The sequence below is a fragment of the Terrapene carolina genome, unplaced genomic scaffold (assembly GCF_002925995.2).
Source record: "Terrapene carolina triunguis isolate 2854851 unplaced genomic scaffold, T_m_triunguis-2.0 Scaffold21, whole genome shotgun sequence".
NCBI classification, from domain to species: Eukaryota; Metazoa; Chordata; order Testudines; family Emydidae; genus Terrapene; species Terrapene triunguis.
This window is the reverse complement of record NW_020664372.1, coordinates 11,205,591-11,215,369: the sequence shown is the minus strand read 5'-3', so window position 1 is coordinate 11,215,369 and position 9,779 is coordinate 11,205,591. Positions and strand designations below refer to the sequence as shown.

The 9,779-nt window shown below is 37.9% G+C and overlaps 1 long non-coding RNA gene across 1 annotated transcript in view; it reads left to right on the top strand.

Moving 5' to 3' along the window:
- The first annotated feature begins 1,233 nt into the window (after nucleotides 1-1,233).
- Nucleotides 1,234-9,779, top strand: part of LOC112102185 — a 102,857-nt gene continuing 94,311 nt past the window's right edge. The window contains exon 1 of the long non-coding RNA XR_002907731.3: nucleotides 1,234-1,406. This is a non-coding gene — a long non-coding RNA (uncharacterized LOC112102185). The remainder of the gene's footprint in view (nucleotides 1,407-9,779) is intronic.

The window sequence follows — 9,779 nt, the reverse complement described above, 5'->3', positions numbered from 1 at the left end:
CCCTAAAAATTATAGCAAACAGTTACCCTGCTGGACTTAAAAAGTATTATATGTTTTTAATACTGTTATACTTTCATGCATGCAGTGAGAGATGGAAAATGAATGTGTGACTCTTTTTGGTAAATGGTGCGCTAGCTATGATTAAAAAGAAATGAAAGTGCAGACTTTACAAAAGACTGTATGACACTTTTTTAGTAAATGGTATAGTAGCATTCATATCCTTTTATTGACTTCAGCTGTCTTTCCATAGTTATAGCTATAATTAACTTTCCATTCTGACATAGTTCCAATTTTGTCACCACTACAGCAAATACTCTGGGGGGAATCATTCCACCTTCAATTTCTTCTGTCTCTCTCTTTAAATTTAGTGGGTAACTGGGCAATGTCATAGTCAAAGGTAGAGGTTTTTTTTTTTTCACATTTATGTTCCACTTCATATCTTGAAAACATCAGTTCCAAATTTGGTTGTACTGTATTTTTCTTCATCCGAAGTGGGTAGTATCTCCTGATGTTTAGGAACAGATTTATATGTTAATTTAGGAATTATTTAATACTTTTGATATCCACCTATGTTAAATCCACAGCATTTGTAAATTCTACAAATCATATTTCACCATTACTATTAACCATTATAATTTTAACACATCACAGCCTTCTTAAGTTTTGTCCCAGAACTGTCTGTATATATTGGGTTTAAGATGTCGATATTTAAAACTGCAAGGAGTTTTTAGAATTACTGTGTAAACTGCCTGCAGAATGTAAAGCCCTCAGACACTTGTAGTGCTTTACATAATATTAATACTTAACAAATGTATACATAAATAAATTCCATTTTACAGAACCAATTAAGTGCATGAAGATGCCAAAAACTAGTAAACAATGTTAAAAACCTCCCCTAACCTTCTAGAGCAATTGGTCATTACAGGCTTTTGGTGCAGGCTCCACCACCAATGCCCCTCTATATGCTTTAGGTTAAATCCTGGCCTTACTGTAAGTAATAGGAGTTTTGTTATTGACTTCAATGTGGCCAGGATTCCAACCCCTGCAGTAGTATCTCTAATACAACTTATCTCCTGCAGTGTGCAGAACCTGCTGCTGTCTAGTAGAGCTAGAACTTTTCCAGTCCCTGGAGTCTCTACTGGCTACTATAACCATGCCTGCCACTAGAGGGTTTCTATGTGGGGCTGAAGCTGATGCAGACCACCAAGCATTCCTGCACAATATGGGCTGAAGGCAGCAGAGGGAGAAAAGCAGAACAGGAATTCCAGACCCCTGCAGGACTAATTCAGATGAATCCCACAGAAGAAGGGTACAAGGCTTCCTGCACATGGTCTCTTTTTTGGGGCAATTTGAAGAGGTACCCAGTACACCTTAGAAATGGAAAAACTTATTAAAGCCTAATTGAGGTATGGCGGTCAGGATGGAGGTCTTCATGGGACATGATATTTTATCTATTAGCATCATTTTAAACTCTGGTTTAAAAAATGTTTGAAGTTCCATTATTACATTTTAACTTTTTTTAACATCTGCTAAATCTGAGGCTCTTAACAATATCCCTCTCCTTTCAAAGATTATTACTCTGAAGATATGATGTACAAATTATGTGTTGATTATCATTTTTCCATGTATACAAAATGTAAATGAACATGGTATTTAACCAGTTTCAATATCCTTTTGTACCTATTTGTCTTGTTTGTATTCTGATAGCTTTTGAATGGAAAAATATCATCACTTTCACAATAGCTCATGTATCATTAGATATCCCATTTTCAGCTACCAGTATCTTCTATGGCAATTCCTCTATAATAAAAATCTTTAAGCAGAGGCACTATTCTTATTTTCAGAAGATTTTAAGCATTATAGAATTGATACAAATTTTGATGTCAGAGTACAATTTCAAGTTCCAGATATGGAGCTTATTGTACTTAATAAATTTTATCCTATTTTCAAAGGTTTGCTGAGAGATTAAGTATAGTCCTGGAAGAAACCATAAATGTAACATTGGTTATTAGTCTTCTCAACCTAAAGAAGGCAACAGGGTCTTTTTCTCAGCAGGTCTGATAAAATATAGACAGTACTTTATATTTTGAAATAATAATCTGCCTATTTGAAACTAATATGCATTAAAGCTGTGCAAGTAACTTATTTTTTGTGTCACTGGCCAAACGAGTTCAATTTGGAATATTCAACTTGAATTTGCAAAATGATTTGCTTGCCCTGAGTCTTCACTTTTTGGTGGGAAAAGTTTCATGTGTAAAATTTCGTTCAGCTGTAATATACATACCATATTCTGAGCTGTGTACAAGACACAGAAGGAAACTCTGCAGCTGTTATGACAATCAGCTATGAATGAGATATCTTATCATTGTCTTTCATAACTCATTGGTCTTGTTTTCTGATAAATCCCACTCTAGCCTTTTAGAGCTTAAAAGGTCCTTTTAACAAAATAATCCTCCATTCTAGCTAAATATTTAAGAGCTGATCCAACATGTTGTGCACAACTTCCACATCTTGCACAACCAATGACTTTTTGGTTTACAAAACTCTGAACATGAAACAATATCCTGCTTGCCTAAAATTCCCTACCTACTTATATACTAAACTGTCTCAGAAGTGTGGTTTGTCTCAAATTCTGGGCCATCTCAAATTTAGATTGTTTGAAACGCAAGGAATTTTGGTGGCTCCTTATCTATTTTGATTTTTTTTTAATCCTGCCTCAGTGTGGGGAATGGATTTGATCAGTGTTTCTCAACTTTTTTTTTTTTTTTTTTTAATCAGGGACTGGCTTGCTGCCTTCCTAAACTGTGTTAGGGAGATCTCAGGTGCTAGCACCGCTTCACAGACCGGTCATTGAGAAACACTGGACTATATAATCTCTTCAGGTCCTTTCCAGCCTCACGTGTATGTGATTTTATTATTCTATTTTTTAAATAACAGAATTCTGCTGTAATTGAGAAATTTCCCACTTGAAAACCTCAGCGCTTGAAAATTACTAAAGCATTTTAAATTACCCTATTATTACTTAATTCTATAAAATAAACCATGTCTGGTGTTAATATCTTCAGCCATTACCTATATAGAAAAAGTCTGGCTGAAACACACAGAGAAAAATGTGGTCTTGAGTGTCATTATACGAAGATTGTTGTAATCTGCACTGGCAATGTAAAGAGGCCTTGAAATTAATATAAATGTAATTTTAGCCCACTGCAAGTCCCTTTTACATTCCTGGAGTGGTGTAAAATAGTGATCTTAGTGTAAACGAGAACTGGGCCTTGGAGCAGCCACTCAAGACAATCTGCCACCTAGACAAAACTTCAGTGTGCCCCTCCCCCGCATAGGTGAAGCAATGTACAGTGGATGGGACTCTGATGTACAATAAGTAGAGCGCTGTGCAGTGGGTGACTCTGTGTGATTCAGTTGGTGGCAGTTGAGGTAGAATGGGCAGAGCTGTGTTTTACAGTGGGTGGAGCTCTGAGCAGGGTGGGGCACTGGTTGTGTGGTGGTTGGTTGAAGGAGCATGTGTGACAGGGGAACAAATAGTTCTATAATGGCAGCACTGGCGGTGGCAGGAGCAGGCCAGCCTATGAGCATTATTTTTTTTTAATTTTTTATCCCAGAGATCTGCCACCCTAGGCACCTGTCTAGTTTTCCAAATCGAGAGGTAGGGTCCAGATATTCCTGGATGTGATAGCTGACAGATTTCTTCATCCAAGAGTCACCTAACCAAAAAGAGGTGATGCCATTTTAGGTTTAGCACTGGTAAGTAGCAAGACAGAATTGTATAAACTGAAGCCTGCATCTCAAGCAAAATCAAAGGACTGGGTTGCAGACCAAACTGGATGAACAAGCACCTCAAACAGGCTATTAAGAGAAAGCAGAATGCCTACAAGGAATGGGAGATGATTGGATCAGCAAGGACAACTACCTCTTGAAGGACAGAAAATGTAGGGGAAAAGTAAGAACTGCCAAAAGTCAAGCAGAGATGGACTGTGCAAAGAAAATGAAATCAATAGTAAAGGATTCTTTAGACATATAGATAATAAGGAAATAATGCATCCGAAGAAATGGGTATTCACCCACGAAAGCTCATGCTCCTATACGTCTGTTAGTCTATAAGGTGCCACAGGACTCTTTGCTACTTTTAAGGAAATAATTGGGACCACTAAGCACTGAGGATGGGATTAATCTTGCTTTTATGAAAGATAGATCGTGCCAGACCAAGTTGAACGCTTTCTTTGAGAAAATAACTGATTTTTTAAGACAAAGGAAATGCAGTAGATCTAATCTACCTGGATTTCAGTAAAACCTTTGATACAGATCCACATGGGAAATTATTAGTTAAATTGGAGAAGATGGAGATTAATCTGAGAATCAAAATGTGGGGAAGGAACTGATTAAAGGGGAAACTACAATGAGTCATGCTGAAAGGTGAACTGTCAGGCTGGAAGTAGGTTAATAGTGGATTTCCTCAAGGATCAGTCTGAGACAAATCCTATTTAACATTTCCATTAATGAATGAAATTTCCATCCTTGGCACAAAAAGTAAGAGTGTGTGGATGACGCAAAGTTGGGAGGTATTTCCAAAATGGAGGAGGAGTGAAATATCCCACAAGATTTGGATGACTGTGAACATTGGAATAATAGAAATGGCATGAAATTTAATAGTACAAAATGGAAAGTCATGCATTTAGGGCCTGACAACAAGATTTTTTGCTGCAAGCTGGAGTCCTATCAGTTGCGACTGATAGAGGAGGGGAAAGAACTGGGTGTATTGGTCAATCACAGAATGACTATGAGCCGCCAACATGATATGACTGTGAAAAAGGCTAATACAATCCTAGGATGCATCAGGTGAGGTATTTCCAGTAGAGATAGAGAAGTGTTATTGTCATTATACAACGCACTGGTGAGATCTTACCTGGAATACTGTGTGCAATTCTGCTCTTCCATGTTTAAAACAGATGAATTCAAAATGGAATACGTGCAGAGGAGAGCTACTAGGATGATTAGAGGAATGGAGAAGCTACCTTATGAGGGGAGACTTCAGGAGCTTGGCTTGTTTAACCTAACCAAACGAAGGATGAGGGGAGACATGACTGTGTTCTGTAAATATAGGGATAAACATCAGGGAGGAATAGGAGTTACTTAAATTAAGGGCCGCTGTTGGCACAAGAACAAATTAATATAAATTGACCAGAAATAAGTTTGGGCTTAAAATTAGACAAAGGTTTCTAACCATCAGAGAAGTGAAGTTCTGGAACAGCCTCCCCAGGGTGTAGTGGGGACAAAAAAATGAACTTGTTTTAAGACTGAGCTTGATAAATTTTATGGAGGGGATGATATGATTAGATTGCCTACAATGGCATATGGCCCATCAAAAATTAGCAAATATCTCCTGTGGTGGGGGATGGGACATAATGTGAGTTATTACAGGGCATGCACACCTAAGAGATAGGAAACCCCTGTTCAAATTACTTTTTGGGGGGTGGGGTGGAGGGGGAAACAGCTGAATTGTTCACTAGCATGGTAACCATCCTCTGCTACCAGTGGTAAAACAGATCTTTAATGGCCCACAGCTGGGGCGATTGTTATGGGTACCAGTAGAAATTCGGATTCAATTTGCTCAATGCACAACAATTTATTTGAGAAAGAATCACACAAACAGTAAAAGGTTACATAATATGTCTCTCTAATAAGCCTCAATTCCCCAACCATAAACCCTCAGTAGCATAGTATCCTGTTTGGCACACAAAGCAGGTATAGCTACCAGTCCTAGATGGAGACTTCTTTTCTTCTCTTCTTTTCCCTTCTCAAGTACTTAGTCTGTCAAATGTCCCCAGAAGCAGGGTCTTGGTTACCCCAAGGCCCTCTGTCTTACAGTGTCACAGACCTCTGCAGATGTTAATTGGGGAACTAACTAACTAACTAACTAACAATGATTTTTAGCACTTACACCTTTTGTTATTAAAAGAGTCACATCCCAGAAATATGTCTTGTGAGCATTTCATTACTGTTTTTTTCTAATTAATATTTTAGAAAGGGGTTGCAAACAGACACAACCAAAAGTCAGTTAACATTTACCCTCTCATCAATCATTCACTTAATGTCTTAGCGTGGTGTCACCCAAGAGGGTCATTTTGACCTGACTCAGCCTGTGCCAAGCTCACTGATGGCATGTTTTTGCATTTTCTTTACTTGGTGAGCTGGCCCTCGGCTGATATGACCAAAGTTCTATGTCGAAACACATACACACAGATAGAGCCTCTTATCACTCTCAGTAAATTTCTATACCAACTGTTTGATGCTAAGAGAACCCTGCTCCCAGAATCCTCTAGCAAATTCAGATATACCAAGTCATACCAAACTCATGTTCACCACATTCATTGAAAACAATCACAGTAATTCATAATAATAATTCGGCACGGTCCCAACAGTCCCCCAGTTGATATCCAGTTATCAAAGGTAACTGTGATATTGCACCAATCATGCCAATTATTGGATCATGTGTTTTCTTTTTAAACTACATTATCATTTTACAATCTTCAAAAGCATAATTTTACAATTTAATTTTAAAAGTTTTTTGCAAAGCTCTTTTTTAAATATACTGTTTACATATTTGGTATCTGAAACAGAAGCATAGAAGTAGTAACACTGTGGTTTTACAAACCCAAAATAACATTACCCATTTAATTCTATTTCATTCTGTTACTTGACACACAATATCATACCAGACACACATTTGACATTTTATAGTTTCTACAGCTTTTTTAACAATTTTATATCTTCAAGAAAGTGCACCTTTTACAGTTATTACAAGTCTGGTTATTTGTTTTATTTGATTCAATGTTCCTTGGTTTGTTTGTATTTTTATATCCCAATCTGTATTATTCCATTTTATTTCCTTGAAATTGGGTGATATGAACTTGGGATGAGTTATAAAAGATCTACTCATCTGGAGGTGCTATTGGTATTGTTTATATTGGAAATGAATTATTTTTCGATGTGAACATAAAAACATAAGAATGGCCATACTGGGTCAGACCAAAGGTCCATCTAGCCCAGTATCCTGTCTTCCAACAGTGGCCAATGCGAGGTGCCCCAGAGGGAATGAACAGAACAGGTAGTCATCAAGTGACCCATTCACTGTCGCTCATTTCCAGCTTCTGGCAAACAGAGGCTAGGAACACCATCCCTGCCCGTCCTGGCTAACAGCCTTTGATGGACCTATCCTCCATAAATTTATCTAGTTCTTTTTTGATCCGTGTTATAGTCTTGGCCTTCACAACATCCTCTCGCAAAGAGTTCCACAGATTGACTGTACATTGTGTGAAGAAATATTTCCTTTTCTTTGTTTTAAACCTTCTGCCTATTAATTTCATTTGGTGACCCCTAGTTCTTTTGTTATGAGAAGGAGTAAATAACACTTCCTTATTTACTTTCTCACACCTGTCATGATTTTATAGACCTCAATCATATCCCTGCTTAGTTGTCTCTTTTTCAAGCTGAAAAAATCCAGTCTTATTAATCTCTCCTCCTACGGAAGCCGTTCCATACCCCTAATAATTTTTGTTGCCCCTTTCTGAACCTTTTTTAATTCCTGTATATCTTTTTTTGAGATGGGGCAACCATATCTGCACACAGTATTCAAGATAGGTTTCAAAGTAGCAGCCGTGTTAGTCTGTATCTGCAAAAAGAACAGGAGTACTTGTGGCACCTTAGAGACTAACAAATTTGTTTCAGCATAAGCTTTCGTGGGCTACAGCTCACTTCTTCAGATGCAACACTAGATATTTTCTAGATTCAAGATGTGGGTGTACCATGGATTTATATAGAGGCAAGATGATATTTTCTGTCTTATTGTCTATCCCTTTCTTAATGATTCCCAACATTTTCTTAGCGTTTTTGACTGCCGCTGTACATTGAGTAGATGTTTTCAGAGAACTACCCACAATGACTCAAGATCTCTTTCTTGAGTGGTAACAGCTAATTTTGACCCCAGCATTTTATATGTATTTTTGGGATGATGTTTTCCAATGTGCATTACTTTTCATTTATCAACATTGATTTTCATCTGCCATTTTGTTGCCCAGTCACTCAGTTTTGAGAGAGCCTTTTGTAGCTCTTCACAGTCTGCCTGGGACTTAACTACCTTGAATAGTTTTGTATTATCTGCATATTTTGCCACCTCACTGTTCACTCCTTTTCCCATATCATTTATGAATATGTTGAATAGGACTGGTCCCAGTACAGACCTCTGGAGGACATTACCATTTCCCTCTCTCCATACAGAAAGCTGACAATTTATTCCTACCCTTTATTTCCTCTCTTTTAACCAGTTACCAATCCATGAGAGGTCCTTCCTTCTTATTCCATGACATCTTACTTTTCTTAAGAGCCTTTGGTGAGGGACCTTGTCAAAGGCTTTCTGAAATTCTAAGTACACTATATCCACTGGATCCCCATTGTCCATATGCTTGTTGACCCCCTCAAAGAATTCTAGTAGATTAATGAAGCATGATTTCCCTTTACAAAAACTGTGTTGACCGTTCCCCAACAAATTATGTTCATCTATGTTTCTGACACTTTTTTGTTCTTTACTATAATTTCAACCAGTTTCCCCGGTATTGAAGTCAGGCTTACCAGCCTGTAATTGCCAGGATCACATCTGGAGCCCCTTTTAAAAATTGGTGTCACATTAGCTATCCTCCAGTCATTTGGTACAGAAGCTGATTTAAATAATAGGTTACAGACTACAGTTAGTAGTTCTGCAATTTCACAATGGAGTTTCTTTAGAACTCTTGGGTGAATACCATCTGATCCTGGTGATTTATTGCTCTTTCGTTTCCAAAACCTCCTCTAATGACACCTCAATCTGGGACAGTTCCTCAGATTTGTCACCTAAAAAGAATGGGTCAGATTTGGGGATCTCCCTCACATCCTCAGCCGTGAAGACCGATGGAAAGAATTCATTTCGTTTCTCTGCAGTGTCCTTATCATCGTTGAGTGCTCCTTTAGCATCTCGATCATAAAGTGGCCCCACTGGTTGTTTAGCAGGCTTCCTGCTTCTGATGTACTTTAAAAAATTGTTATTAATTTTTGAGTCTTTGGCTAGCTGTTCTTCAAGTTCTTTTTTGGCCTTCCTACTTAATTTTTTACTCCACATGTGGCAGAGTTTATGCTCCTTTCTATTTTCCTCACGAGGATTTAACTTCCAGTTTTTAAAGGATGCCTTTTTGCTTCTCGCTGCTTCTTTTACTTGTTGTTTAGCTATGGTGGAACTTTTTCAGTTCTCTTAATAAGTTTTTTTTTAATTTGGGGCATACATTTAAGTTGAGTCTCTATTATGTTGTCTTTAAAAAGTTTTCATGCAGCTTGCAGGGATTTCACTTTTGGCACTGTAACTTTTAATTTCTGTTTAACTAACCCCTTCATTTTTGTGTAGTTCCCCATTCTGAAATGAAATGCTATAGTGTTGGGCTGCTGTGGTATTTTCCCCACCAAGGGGAATTTAATTATAAATTTAATTATACTATGGTCACTATTACCAAGTGTTCCAGCTAGATTCCCCTCTTGCACCTGATCCTGTGCTCCACTTAGGACTAAATCAAGAATTGCCTCTTCTCTTGTGGGATCCAGGACTAGCTGCTCCAAGAACCAGTTATTTAAGGTATCTGTGCATCCCATCCAGAGGTGACATGTACCAAGTCAATATGGGGACAGTTGAAATCCCCCATTACACTGGTCTACAATTTTTGAGAAGTCGTCTGCTTCAGAGATAA